A 15,577-nucleotide genomic window follows, 5' to 3' on the forward strand; every position below is an offset into this window, starting at 1 on the left:
GCTGCGTCCAGACACACGTGACCGTGACAGGCCCTACATTATGCTGCAAAATTTGTTGGTAGTCGTCAGACTTCATAATGCCTTGCACACGGTCAAGCAGTCCAGTGCCAGAGGCAGCAAAGCAACCCCAAAACATCAGAGAACCTCCGCCATGTTTGACTGTAGGGACCGTGTTCTTTTCTTTGAATGCCTCTTTTTTTCTCCTGTAAACTCTATGTTGATGCCTTTGCCCAAAAAGCTCTACTTTTGTCTTATCTGACCAGAGAACATTCTTCCAAAACGTTTTAGGCTTTTTCAGGTAAGTTTAGGCAAACTCCAGTCTGGCTTTTTTATGTCTCGGGGTAAGAAGTGGGGTGTTCCTGGGTCTCCTACCATACAGTCCCTTTTCAGACGCTGACGGATAGTACGGGTTGACACTGTTGTACCCTCGGACTGCAGGGCAGCTTGAACTTGTTTGGATGTTAGTCGAGGTTCTTTATCCAACATCCGCACAATCTTGCGTTGAAATCTCTTGTCAATTTTTCTTTTCCGTCCACATCTAGGGAGGTTAGCCACAGTGCCATGGGCTTTAAACTTCTTGACGACACTGCGCACGGTAGACACAGGAACATTCAGGTCTTTGGAGGTGGACTTGTAGCCTTGAGATTGCTCATGCTTCCTCACAGTTTGGTTTCTCAAGTCCTCAGACAGTTCTTTGGTCTTCTTTCTTTTCTCCATGCTCAATGTGGTACACACAAGGACACAGGACAGAGGTTGAGTCAACTTTAATCCATGTCAACTGGCTGCAAGTGTGATTTAGTTATTGCCAACACCTGTTAGGTGCCACAGGTAAGTTACAGGTGCTGTTAATTACACAAATTAGAGAAGCATCACATGATTTTATGAACAGTGCCAAAATTTTATGTTTGGTGTGGAATTATATCCAATTTGGCTTTAGGACAATTCTTTTTGTGTTTTTTCATTTAAGACAAATTAAATGAAGATAATAATACCAAAGAATTTGTGTTTGCAATCATTTTCAGGAAGAAACTGAGTATTATCTGACAGAATTGCAGGGGTGTCAATACTTTTGGCCACAACTGTATATACATCAGGGTGACAGTGTGATACACCACATAGTATATACATCAGGGTGACAGTGTGACTACACTACACAGTATATACAACAGGGAGACAGTGTGACTACACTACACATTATATACATCAGGGTGACAGTGTCACTACACCACACATTATATACATCAGGGTGACAGTGTGACTACACCACACATTATATACATCGTGTGACTACACCACGCATTATATACATCAGGGTGACAGTGTGACTACACTACACAGTATATACATCAGGGTGACAGTGTGACTATACCACACATTATACACATCAGAGTGACAGTGTGACTACACCACACATTATATTCATCAGGGTGACCGTGTGACTACACTACACATTATATACATCAGGGTGAGAGTGTGACTACACCACACATTATATACATCGTGTGACAACACCACGCATTATATACATCGTGTGACAGTGTGACTACACAATATATACATCAGGGTGACAGTGTCACTACACCACACATTATATACATCAGGGTGACAGTGTGACTACACCACGCATTATATACATCGTGTGACAGTGTGATACACTACACATTATACACATCAGGGTGACAGTGTGACTACACCACACATATACATCGTGTGACTACACCACGCATTATATACATCAGGGTGACAGTGTGACTACACCACGCATTATATACATCAGGGTGACAATGTGACTACACATTATATACATCAGGGTGACAGTGTGACTACACCACACATTATATACTGTACATCGTGTGACAGTGTGACTATACATTATATACATCGTGTGACAGTGTGATACACTACACATAATATACATAAGGGTGACAGTGTGACTATACCACACAATATATACATCGTGGTGACAGTGTGACTACACTACACATTATATACATCGTGTGACAGTGTGATACACTACACATAATATACATCAGGGTGACAGTGTGACTATACCACACAATATATACATCGTGTGACAGTATGACTACACTACACATTATATACATCGTGTGACAGTGTGATACACTACACAGTATATACATCAGGGTGACAGTGTGACAACACCACACATTATATACATCAGGGTGACAGTGTGACTATACCACACATTATATACATCAGGATGACAGTGCGACTACACTACACATTATATACATCAGGGTGACAGTGTGACTACACTACACATTATATACCTCAGGGTGACAGTGTGAGACACTACACATTATAATATATATGTATATAGGTGGGCACCACGGAAAATATGACATGAATATGATAACTGGGTGCAGCACTGTGTGTCACGCTCGCGCCTTGGCTGAATGGCGTGAGCCGGGGGGTTGTGGCCCCACTGTGCCACAAACCAGACTACCCTGGAAGGGGCGTAACTACGGCAGCTACCTTGGTCTTCACTGGAGCCTCTGATGGAGAGGTCAGGCTTGTGCGGCAGGTAGATGCCGGGTGCCACTCCAGGGTGGTGTCTGGCTGTGGCTGCTGATCCCACTCGGGAACAGGACACCTGGACAGGTGCGAGTGACAAGCAGGCTGAGACACAGGGCAAGCCGGTACGGCTTGGAGACACAGGACAGGCGGGCACGGCTTGGAGACACAGGACAGGCGGGCACGGCTTGGAGACACAGGACAGGCGGGCACGGCTTGGAGACACAGGACAGGCGGGAACGGCTTGGAGACACAGGACAGGCGGGAACGGCTTGGAGACACAGGACAGGCGGGCACGGCTTGGAGACACAGGACAGGCGGGCGAGGTATGAGAAGGAGCAGGTAGGGACCTGTTCACACAGCAGGTGTAGGCAGGAGGGAGTGGTGTATGCTGGAACAGGATCTGGACCTGTTCACACAGGAGGTGCAGGTATGAATATAGGTAGGAAGGAGTGGAATATGAAGGAACAGGTTTAGACCTGTTCACACAGGAGGTGCAGGTAGGCAGAGCCGCAGGAGTGCGGAGCAGGCAGAGCCGCAGGAGTGCGGAGCCGTGCAGACAGAGCGGCTAGGGAGCCGTGCAGACAGAGCGGCTAGGGAGCCGTGCAGACAGAGCGGCTAGGGTGCAGATGCACAGATAAAGCTGCGAGGGTGCAGATGCACAGATAAAGCTGCGAGGGTGCAGATGCACACACAGGGGGGACACAAGGAAAGACACGTCAGAGAAGGAACCACAAGCAAGGAGACTGACAGAGGTAAGACTGAGTTCAGACAGAGACACCGGGACAAAGACACAGGGACCAGGATATTCTGCCTCCTGGCAGGCGGACAGAGAACAGACAAGGCACTGGGAACAAGACTCAAGGGCCAGGATATTCTGCCTCCTGGCAGGCGGACTAGATACAAAGCGAGACAAAGAGTATTCCTACAGAGAAGGAGATACACAGAACAGGGCCTGGCTTCCTCAGCAGCAAGATACTGAGTATAGACATTGCACAGGCAATGTTTCAGTGGGAGTGGCGAAACTAAATAGTCAAGGGCTCCAGGTGATTGGTAAGGTACATATTACACAGGTGCACCCTGACTGCATAAGAACCAGAGAGTTCAGGCGCCGCCCCCTATACACATAGTCTGGAAACATGGAGAGCAGAGGCACAGAGCTGGCAACAGACAGAATTCACAGCATGGCTTGAAGCAGAAAGTAAGTTGGTGTGCGGGGGATGGGAGGCCATGCAGTGATGCCAGCAGGGTTGTTACACTCTGCCAAGTAGATTAAATGAAAAAAAAAGGGAGAAAAGAGACACAGGATAACATGCACACAACAGCAGAATGTCCATGTGAAAAAAGGCTTTTATTGACATACAATAGCCAGAGAGATCCAAGTGTACAATAAAAACAATTAAAAACCACAAATGAAACAAAAGTGAGCAGGTGGAGAACACATGCAGTATACAAAGGAAGAAATGTTTATATAAGTGTTTCAAAATATGCATTCACAACAATGCCCTCTATCACCATATAATATGCATAAAATGTTTAGTATAAACATATGGACAATTTGCAGCAGTAAAGTCTGATCAGTCTAAGGCCGGGGTGACACTAACCGACGCAAAATATGGTCCGTAGTTTACAGGCGTAATACGGATGAATGACCTCTAAATAGTGCTCCGTATGTCATCCGTAAGCAAGGTGTGGTCGGGTATTTTGCGCATGTCTGCATCCGTATGTAATCCGTATGGCATCCGTATGCAATCCATATGGCGAGATTTTCTCGCAGCCTTGCAAAATGGACATTTAACGGTTTTGAGGCCTACTAACTATTTAAATCATTAGCCTGCACCCTATTTATTGGCTCAGGAACAGGTGGCTGCTCCATTCTGTCCATTTGTGACCTTGCCTTCACTAGGTGTGTTGCTGTTGTATGTGCAACATGGCAAACAGTCTGAGTTTCAATACAACTGAGCAGGTTCTCTTCAACTGGCTTTTGTCACGCCGCTTTGGGCAACCATACCCAGTGATAGTGGATCCGCGGAGGAGGAGACGCATGTGGGTACATCCACTTTTGGGGCAACAACTCACAAGAGGTCATTTTCACCGCCTCTATTCTTCTATGCGGGAGCATCCTGTTAAATTTTACCAATACTGTCGCATGAGCCTTGCCACATTTGATCAACTCTTGGAGACAGTGTGCCCTGGGATAACCTTTCAGGACACAAGGATGTGCAAAGCTATATCTGCAGAGGAGCGACTTCTACTCACATTACAGTATGTACTACAAAACCACATTCTCTACGTTCATAATGTGTGGGCCAAGGTATGTATTTTTGGCTTATTGGACTAAGTTTAATGCCCTCATCTTATTCCACATATGTTTAAACTTACAGACCAGAATGTTAGGTCTAATATGTACTGAATATCACTTACTCATTGTGCAACCAAATATGTGTGTGCTAGTCTATCTCAATTCCGACCAAGTTTGGTTGGCATGTAAATGATTTTTTTTTTTCTTTCTGCATTCTAAAATTATCCATTTCTGTCGTTCTTCAGCTTCCTGTCCACTGGCCTGTCTTATGCCGCCCTCCACCATGAGTTTCTCATTGGAAGATCTACCATTTCTGGCATAGTCAGGTCAACAGGTATAGAAATCTGGACAAGACTCCATCAAGTCGTCATGCCCGAGCCCAGGATAGAAGACTGGTTGAGGATATCAAGGGACTTTGAGAAGGAATGCCAGTTTCCTAATTGTATTGGGGCCCTTGATGGAAAACATATCCGGGTGCGTAAGCCGCCGATCTCTGGCTCCCAATTCTTCAATTATAAACAATACTTTTCTGTTGTATTGTTGGCTCTGGCAGACCCTCAATACAAGTTTATAATTGTTGACATTGGGGGCCTATGGAAGGACGGGAGACTCTCGAGTCTTCAATACTTCCATAATGGCTCGGCGGCTACGCACCAACCAGTTGGATCTACCACCACCACGCCAGCTACCAGGTTCCACTGAAGAATCAGTCCCTCATGTCCTTGTGGCAGATGAGGCGTTTCAGTTAACGCGCAATGTCATGAGGCCATATCCCCGCCGCAACCTTGACCACAGGCGCAGAATTTTTAACTTGTGCCTATCACGTACTAGGCGACTGGTGGAGTGTTCCTTTGGCATTCTTTGTGCCAAATGGCTGGTACTCCAGTCAACCATTCAGCTGAGTGAACAAAATGTTAATGAAGTTGTTAAAGCGTGTGTGGTTTTTCATAACTTCACAAGGATACATGATTGTTCCTCCTCTGCTGGTGTTGTGCGTAGGCCGGACAATGTGCGTAGGGTGAGACCACCTATCTACCCTCAACGTAGACCGCTCTCTGGGCTCAAAGTGCGTGATATTTTCACAAATTACTTTATCTCACCTGAGGGGGAAACTTCTTGGCAAGAACATGCTGTGTCGATGTTATAATTTTGGGTTTTCTGTGTGTCTAAATATATATATTTATACCCCTTCTGATTCTATTACTGTTTCATTGCATTGCTAAGCGTATGTTAGTATGCTGACACGGTTTTAGAGAAATCACACAGATACGTAAACTGTAGTAGAGAAATTTTTACTTTTGCCTTTTTTTTTTTTTGTTTTAAAGGCAAACATAATATTGACATATGCAAACTATGGCAATGGGCCAAATTGCCCTTTTTGCATAATAATACTTTTTTGAAAAGTAACATTTTCAAACAAACCAAAAAAAAAAAAATCAATATGCAATATCAACATTGCTACATGAGAAAATTTCCATACAAAGGAAAAAAGAGGTGGTCTCCAGCCCCAAAATTATTGCTAACAGATAACACTCACATTTCTTCAGAATGTTTTCCAATCATATTAATATTCCACCATGACAGGCAAGGCTACCTTACGCCTTTCAGACAGATATTACATGTCTGTACAAAAGAGAATATTTCACCGCGCTATACTGTAAAGTGAAAGGATGACAATATACTACTCACTTGCTAATGCCTAGGAAAGGCTTGCTGGCCTTAGTGAAGTAGTCACCTTTTTAGCCAGCTATGTATAGTAACAAATCAAGGCGACCAGCCTTAATAACATCACGCTCTCGCTATGTCTTAACAAGTGAGTACTGTATTTTCATCCTTTCACTTGACCAGTATAGCATGGTTAAATATTCTGTGTTCTACACACATGTAATATAATAATAATAATCTTTATATAGCGCTAACATATTCCGCAGCGCTTTACAGTTTGCACACATTATCATCACTGTCCCCGATGAGGCTCACAATCTAAATTCCCTATCAGTATGTCTTTAGAGTGTGGGAGGAAACCGGAGTACCCGGAGGAAACCCACGCAAACACGGGGAGAACATACAAACTCCTTGCAGATGTTGTCCTTGGTGGGATTCGAACCCAGGACCCAGCGCTGCAAGGCTGCAGCGCTAACCACTGAGCCACCGTGCTGCCCTATATCTGTCTGGAAGGCGTAAGGTAGCCTTGCCTGTCATGGTGGATTATTAATATGATTGGAAAACATTCTGCAAATATGTAACTTTTGACGTTTTTAAGAAACTTTGGTGATGGAGATCACCTGTTTTTTCCTTTTGATTGTTATTTGTAGCATCAGTGAAACCGCACTGGACATCTCCTGGCATCAGACTGATTGTGGACAGAGAATTATAAATTCTCATACGTTGGGGAAGGAGAACGCGGAAGAGCAGCCTGTGGTTGCTGCTGGCTACTGTGCCCAACATCGCCCTGTGTGGCGCCATACTGATGCCCATGATGTGGGAAGTGTCCTGCCTCCTGTGAATGTTGTGGGTACTGGCCAGAGTAATAATGGGGAGGGGCATCTTGTTGGCTGTGGTAGGCACGTGTCTCATACCCACCAACATAGCCATATCGTCCCCAACCAGGTTGGGACCAGCCTCCAACACTGGGTGGGAACAAGTGGCCATATTGGTGGGGTTGGCTAGAGGCAGACATTTGTGGCTGCTGTATTGAAGGTTGAGTAGTAGGAGGAAGGGGGTGAGGTGTAGGCCCACGTACTTGAGGATCCTCAGATCCTGCTTGAGCATGCATTTGTGGGGGGTGCCTAAGGCGCATGAGATTTCTTGGGGAAAGCTGCCACCTCTCAATATATTCAAATAATTTGTAGGGCATATTGGGGTATGTGCACGCATCAAGCAGGATCTGAAAACATCCTCTAATACGGAGCCTGACCTCACAGGAAAGGGCACGGAGATAATTGGCCAGGCTGCGTGAGTATGCCTCCTCCCCATCATCACTATTTACTCTGGCTAAATAATTTAGGACCCCAGTGTCCACATTAGTGCGGGACTCAGTGGCAGGTATTTGCCGCCTTCGGCTTCTTCCTCGCCAGGATGTGGCAGCAGGCTGTGGGGAGCCCCGGATGTGGCCAGTTGGGCTGCTGCTGATGTTGCCCTGCTCCTCTGCTCTTGCTGATGCTGCAGCAGCACCAGATGGTCCTGGTGGTGGACTTTGGGGAGCAGGCAATGGCACATCCTGACTCGATTCTTCACCCCTGCTCCTAGTAGGGGGAGAAGATGGGCCAGCCACCTCTTCCCCTGCAGACCCAGGATCGATGATGGGGTCTGTTTCCGAGCCAGTTTCTCTGTCCGTAAGGTTGGACTGAGTTCTGATATGAAATAGAACAGAGCCAAAAATAACTACATATTTTTGGCCCTGCAAAGTATCTGTGTAATGTGGTGTGAGGTATCTACTTACGGTCTGAGATCCAGAATTGGGGCGAGGAAGGAGAGCCGGTCATAATAGATGTACTTTTTCTTCACATAGCCCGCATCCCCACTCCTGGACCGCTGCTGACGTTCCCGGCGGTATTGGTCCCGGATGCTTCGCCAGCGTCTCATGACATCTTCCACTGAAATGTGACAGGAAATATTGTCAAATTCACATAATTGATAGGTCACATTTGCTACCAGTAGTCTAGGCATGGGGCCTTCTGGGGTGTGCTTTCTACCCATGGTGGCATATGTAATTGGGGCATACAGGCCAGATACACAGGGTCACATTATCTACACTTAAAATAACTTGTTTGGCTAGGAGGATGAGGAGCTTGTGGCCTGGCCCAAATTATGGCAGTGTCAAACCACGTGTCACATCAAAATCTAACGGCCTCATGAGGAAAAAAGTACAAGCACAGGAAGGGGGGTGCTGAATCTATATTCATTTTTTGTTCTGCGCTAATTTTAATCATTTTTTGGCTTGTACTTACTAATTTTCTGCTGCTCCTCACGTGGCCGATCACCAAAATCATGGAACATCTGCCTACATATGCGTCTCCATGACGCCTCCTTTCTTGCCCGGTTGGCATAATGGGCATCACGTTGGTCCCATAGTTCGGGCCGCTCCTGCACCAGGACAATTAGCATTTCCACATTAAGATAAGTGGACGCCATGATGCTGCTGTACTCTGTGGAGGCGTACTTCCTGGATGTCTGGAGCGCTTTTTGAGCTCATTTGCATGTCTCAGCTTCCTGATGATGGATTGGGCCATTTCCTGGCAGCAGCCAAAAGACCTGCGTATTGCTCGCAGGTCACACATGTGCTCCGTGTGTAACCCGTATTTTTTGCGCACCCATAGACTTGCATTGGCGTACTATGGCCGTAGTACGCTGACAATCGCAGCATTGGCACGGACCGTAGAATATGGATGAGAAATATACGGCTGGTGCGAGTGACCCCATAGAGAAACATTTGTCCGTGTCTAATTCGTGCTTTTTACGCCTCTCACTTGTCCGCATTCCTCTCTAGTGTGACCCCGGCCTAATAGTCACTTGTAGGTATGTAAACAATCCAAATGATTACCATGCAAATCCTTAGATGAGGGAAGGCAATTGCTGGATCACATAAAGATTACCTAAGCATACTCACACTGCCGGCAGAACCCAACGCGTGTCGCTGCTACCTGCAGCTTCGTCGGGGGAAGTAGCCAGGAATGATATCAAGTCCCCTTTATAGTACAATCGCAATTGTAGTCACTACAGTGCACGCCGACACCTGAGTGCAATGTCAGCTGTGTGATGAAGATAACCTGAGTCCAGAATGAGTCATGACGCCTGCGCAATAGATAGCATTGTATTCCTGAGAGATTGTGGACAAGGCACTAGCAGTTCAGAAGCCAGAGACCAGGCACCAGGAGGTGCCCCACATGTAACAACGCTGCTGCTCTGTAAGCCAGGCAGGGAGGGGGAGGGGAGGGGAGGGCGGTTTTTAACTCTTTCTCCTCACATAGCCCAGCACCCAAGAATGACATCAGTGCTCCATAACATAAACTTATGCTATCAACCTGGAAAAATAAAATGATAATAGAGCGCCAGTACCTTGCAGCAGTGTCCATGCTCAGAATCACATATAATACAAAAATCAATGCAAATACTAAAAATAAAGAAGAAAAAATAATAATAATAATGCACTAATGACATGGAAACTGCACCTCAAAAACTGCAGCATGTGAACAATGTATCCTAAAAATGGTGGAAACGCAGACAATCAGCAAGAAATATATATACCTTTAAATATATGAAAAGGGTAATGCAATTTCATGGATTACATCAATCAGGTAAGCAATATAAACAGTAGGTAAAATATCAAAGATGAAAAAATATTCCATAAAAATCGATGATGCCATAATTCATAGTACCAAACTGAATGGTCAATTCTGTAACAGTAACTATCTTTCTAATCAGAATGCATATTCAAAAAACTCAGGTTATTTAACACAGCAACCAATGTGATTGATGGTATAAATAAATCCTATCACAAGGAAAAATTATTTCTTTTTTTCTTTTCTATTTTCCTTTAGATGGAACTAGAGGGCCTATCTTCATCACACAGCTGACGCCGCACTCAGGTGTCGGGGTGCACTGTAGTGATTACAATTGCAATTGTACTATAAGGCTGTGTGCACACGCTGCAGATTTTGCTGTGGTGTACAGTACCATTATTCCCTATGGGAATCAAAAACCACAGTGCAGACGGTGCGGAATTTTCCGCGCAGATTATGGCCGGGGTCACACTGTCGAGGAATACGGCCGAGTGAGAGGCGCTAAAAGCACACATTAGACACGGATCAATGATTCTCTATGCGGTCCCTCGCACCAGCCGTACATTTCTCATCATGATTTCTACGCTCCGTGCCAATCGCAGCATGCTGCGATTGTCAGCGTACTACGGCCGTAATACGCCAATGCAAGTCTATGGGTGCGCAAAAAATACGGATTACACACGGACCACACATGTGACTTGCGAGAAATACGCACCCGGTGTCTTTTAGCAAAGCCGGCAATTCAGTACGCTATACAGTAAACTCACACTGACAGGTTTAATAAAGAAACGAAAGAATAGATATAGACACATAGAATACATATATTTATATGCATTCTATGTGTCTATATCTATTCTTTGGTTTCTGTTATAAACCCTGTCATAGGGCTCCATTATATGTCCATTTTGCAAGCCTCTGAGAAAATCTCGCCATACGGATTACATACGGATGCTGACATGCGCAAAATACGCGACCTCACCTTGCTTACGGATGACATACGGAGCACTATTTAGGGGCCATTCATCCGTATTACGCATGTAAAATACTGACCGTATTTTGCGTCGGTTAGTGTGACCCCGGCCTCTCTGCGGTTTTCAATCCTCAGAAAGAATTGACATGTCAATTCTTTCTGCGGATTCTGCTGCGGTTTGCCATCTCCCTCTATTGAGGAGATGAAAAACCACAGGGCAAAACCACAGGGTAATCCGCAGGTAAAACCGCAGGTCTTTTGACCTTCGGTTTAACCTGCGGATTTTACAAAATCACACAGCCTAAAGGGGACTTGATATCATTCCTGGCTACTTCCCCTGACGAAGCTGCAGGTTAGCAGCGACACGCGCTGGGTTCTGTCGGCAGTGTGAGTATGCTTAGGTAATTTTCATGTGATCCAGCAATTGCCTTCCCTCATCTATGGACTTGCATGGTAATCATTTGGATTGTTTACATACCTACAAGTGACTATTAGACTGATCGGACTTTACTGCTGCAAATTGTCTATATGTTTATACAAAACAATTTATGCATATTATATGGTGATAGAGGGCATTGTTGTGAATGCATTTTTTGAAACACTTATTTATATAAACATTTCTTCCTTTGTATACTGCATGTGTTCTCCACCTGCCCACTTTTGTTTCATTTGTGGTTTTTAATTGTTTTTATTGTACACTTGGATCTATCTGGCTATGGTATGTCAATAAAAGCCTTTTTTCACGTGGACATTCTGCTGTTGTGTGCATGTTATCCTGTGTCTCTTTTCTCCCTTTTTTTTCAGTGACTAAACTACACATTATATACATCAGGGTGACAGTGTGACTACACTACACATTATATACATCAGGGTGACAGTGTGACTACACTACACATTATATACATCAGGGTGACAGTGTGATACACTACACATTATATACAACAGGGTGACAGTGTGACTACACTACACATTATATACATCAGGGTGACAGTGTGAGTACACTACACACTATATACATCAGGGTGACAGTGTGACTACACCACACATTATATACATCAGGGTGACAGTGTGACTACAATACACACTATATACATCAGGGTGACAGTGTGACTACACTACACACTATATACATCAGGGTGACAGTGTGACTACACTACACATTATATACATCAGGGTGACAGTGTGACTACACCACACATTATATACATCAGGGTGACAGTGTGACTACACTACACATTATATACATCGTGTGACAGTGTGACTACACCACACATTATATACATCAGGGTGACAGTGTGATACACTACACATTATATACATCAGGGTGACAGTGTGACTACACCACACATTATATACATCAGGGTGACAGTGTGATACACTACACATTTTATACATCAGGGCGACAGTATGATACACCACGCATTATATACATCAGGGTGACAGTGTGACTACACCACACATTATATACATCAGGGTGACAGTGTGATACAATACACATTATATACATCAGGGTGACAGTGTGATACACCACACATTATATACATCAGGGTGACAGTGTGACTACACTACACATTATATACATCAGGGTGACAGTGTGACTACACTACACATTATATACATCAGGGTGACAGTGTGATACACTACACATTATACACATCATGTGACAGTGTGACTACACCACACATTATATACATCAGGGTGACAGTGTGAGTACACTACACACTATATACATCAGGGTGACAGTGTGACTACACCACACATTATATACATCAGGGTGACAGTGTGACTACAATACACACTATATACATCAGGGTGACAGTGTGACTACACTACACACTATATACATCAGGGTGACAGTGTGACTACACTACACATTATATACATCAGGGTGACAGTGTGACTACACCACACATTATATACATCAGGGTGACAGTGTGACTACACTACACATTATATACATCGTGTGACAGTGTGACTACACCACACATTATATACATCAGGGTGACAGTGTGATACACTACACATTATATACATCAGGGTGACAGTGTGACTACACCACACATTATATACATCAGGGTGACAGTGTGATACACTACACATTTTATACATCAGGGCGACAGTATGATACACCACGCATTATATACATCAGGGTGACAGTGTGACTACACCACACATTATATACATCAGGGTGACAGTGTGATACAATACACATTATATACATCAGGTGACAGTGTGATACACCACACATTATATACATCAGGGTGACAGTGTGATACACTACACATTATATACATCAGGGTGACAGTATGATACACCACGCATTATATACATCAGGGTGACAGTGTGACTACACTACACATTATATACATCAGGGTGACAGTGTGATACACCACACATTATATACATCAGGGTGACAGTGTGACTACACCACACATTATATACATCAGGGTGACAGTGTGACTACACTACACATTATATACATCAGGGTGACAGTGTGATACACCACACATTATATACATCAGAGTGACAGTGTGATACACCACACATTATATACATCAGGGTGACAGTGTGACTACACTACACATTATATACATCAGGGTGACAGTGTGATACACCACACATTATATACATTTGGGTGACAGTGTGATACACCACACATTATATACATCAGAGTGACAGTGTGATACACCACACATTATATACATCAGGGTGACAGTGTGACTACACTACACATTATATACATCAGGGTGACAGTGTGATACACCACACATTATATACATCAGGGTGACAATGTGACTACACTACACATTATATACAACAGGGTGACAGTGTGACTACACCACACATTATATACATCAGGGTGACAATGTGACTACACTACACATTATATACATCAGGGTGACAGTGTGACTACAATACACATTATATTCATCAGGGTGACAGTGTGACTACACCACACATTATATTCATCAGGGTGACAGTGTGACTACACCACACATTATATACATCAGGGTGACAGTGTGATACACCACAAACTATATACATCAGGGTGACAGTGTGATACACCACACATTATATACATCAGGGTGACAGTGTGATACACCACACATTATATACATCAGGGTGACAGTGTGATACACCACACATTATATACATCGTGTGACAGTGTGACTACACTACACATTATATACATCAGGTTGACAGTGTGACTACTCTCCACATTATATACATCAGGGTGACAGTGTGACTACAATACACATTATATACATCGTGTGACAGTGTGACTACACTACACATTATATACATCAGGGTGACAGTGTGACTACACCACACATTATATACATCAGGGTGACAGTGTGAGTACACCACACATTATATACATCAGGGTGACAGTGTGACTATACCACACATTATATACATCAGGGTGACAGTGTGATACACCACACATTATATACCTCGGGGTGACAGTGTGACTACACTACACATTATATACATCAGGGTGACAGTGTGACTACACTACACATTATATACATCAGAGTGACAGTGTGACTACACTACACATTATATACATCAGGGTGACAGTGTGACTACACTCCACATTATATACATCAGGGTGACAGTGTGATACACCACACATTATATACATCAGGGTGACAGTGTGACTACACTACACATTATATACATCGTGTGACAGTGTGACTACACCACACATTATATACATCAGGGTGACAGTGTGATACACTACACATTATATACATCAGGGTGACAGTGTGACTACACCACACATTATATACATCAGGGTGACAGTGTGATACACTACACATTATATACATCAGGGTGACAGTGTGACTACACCACACATTATATACATCAGGGTGACAGTGTGATACACTCCACATTATATACATCAGGGTGACAGTGTGACTACACTACACATTATATACATCAGGGCGACAGTGTGACTACTCCACACATTATATTCATCAGGGTGACAGTGTGATACACTACACATTATATACATCAGGGTGACAGTGTGACTACACCACACATTATATACATCAGGGTGACAGTGTGACTACAATACACACTATATACATCAGGGTGACAGTGTGACTACACTACACACTATATACATCAGGGTGACAGTGTGACTACACTACACATTATATACATCAGGGTGACAGTGTGACTACACCACACATTATATACATCAGGGTGACAGTGTGACTACACTACACATTATATACATCGTGTGACAGTGTGACTACACCACACATTATATACATCAGGGTGACAGTGTGATACACTACACATTATATACATCAGGGTGACAGTGTGACTACACCACACATTATATACATCAGGGTGACAGTGTGATACACTACACATTTTATACATCAGGGCGACAGTATGATACACCACGCATTATATACATCAGGGTGACAGTGTGACTACACCACACATTATATACATCAGGGTGACAGTGTG

This window comes from Dendrobates tinctorius, unplaced genomic scaffold (genome assembly GCF_039654945.1).
Source record: "Dendrobates tinctorius isolate UK_male_01 unplaced genomic scaffold, ASM3965494v1 ptg000001l, whole genome shotgun sequence".
Classification (NCBI taxonomy): domain Eukaryota; kingdom Metazoa; phylum Chordata; class Amphibia; order Anura; family Dendrobatidae; genus Dendrobates; species Dendrobates tinctorius.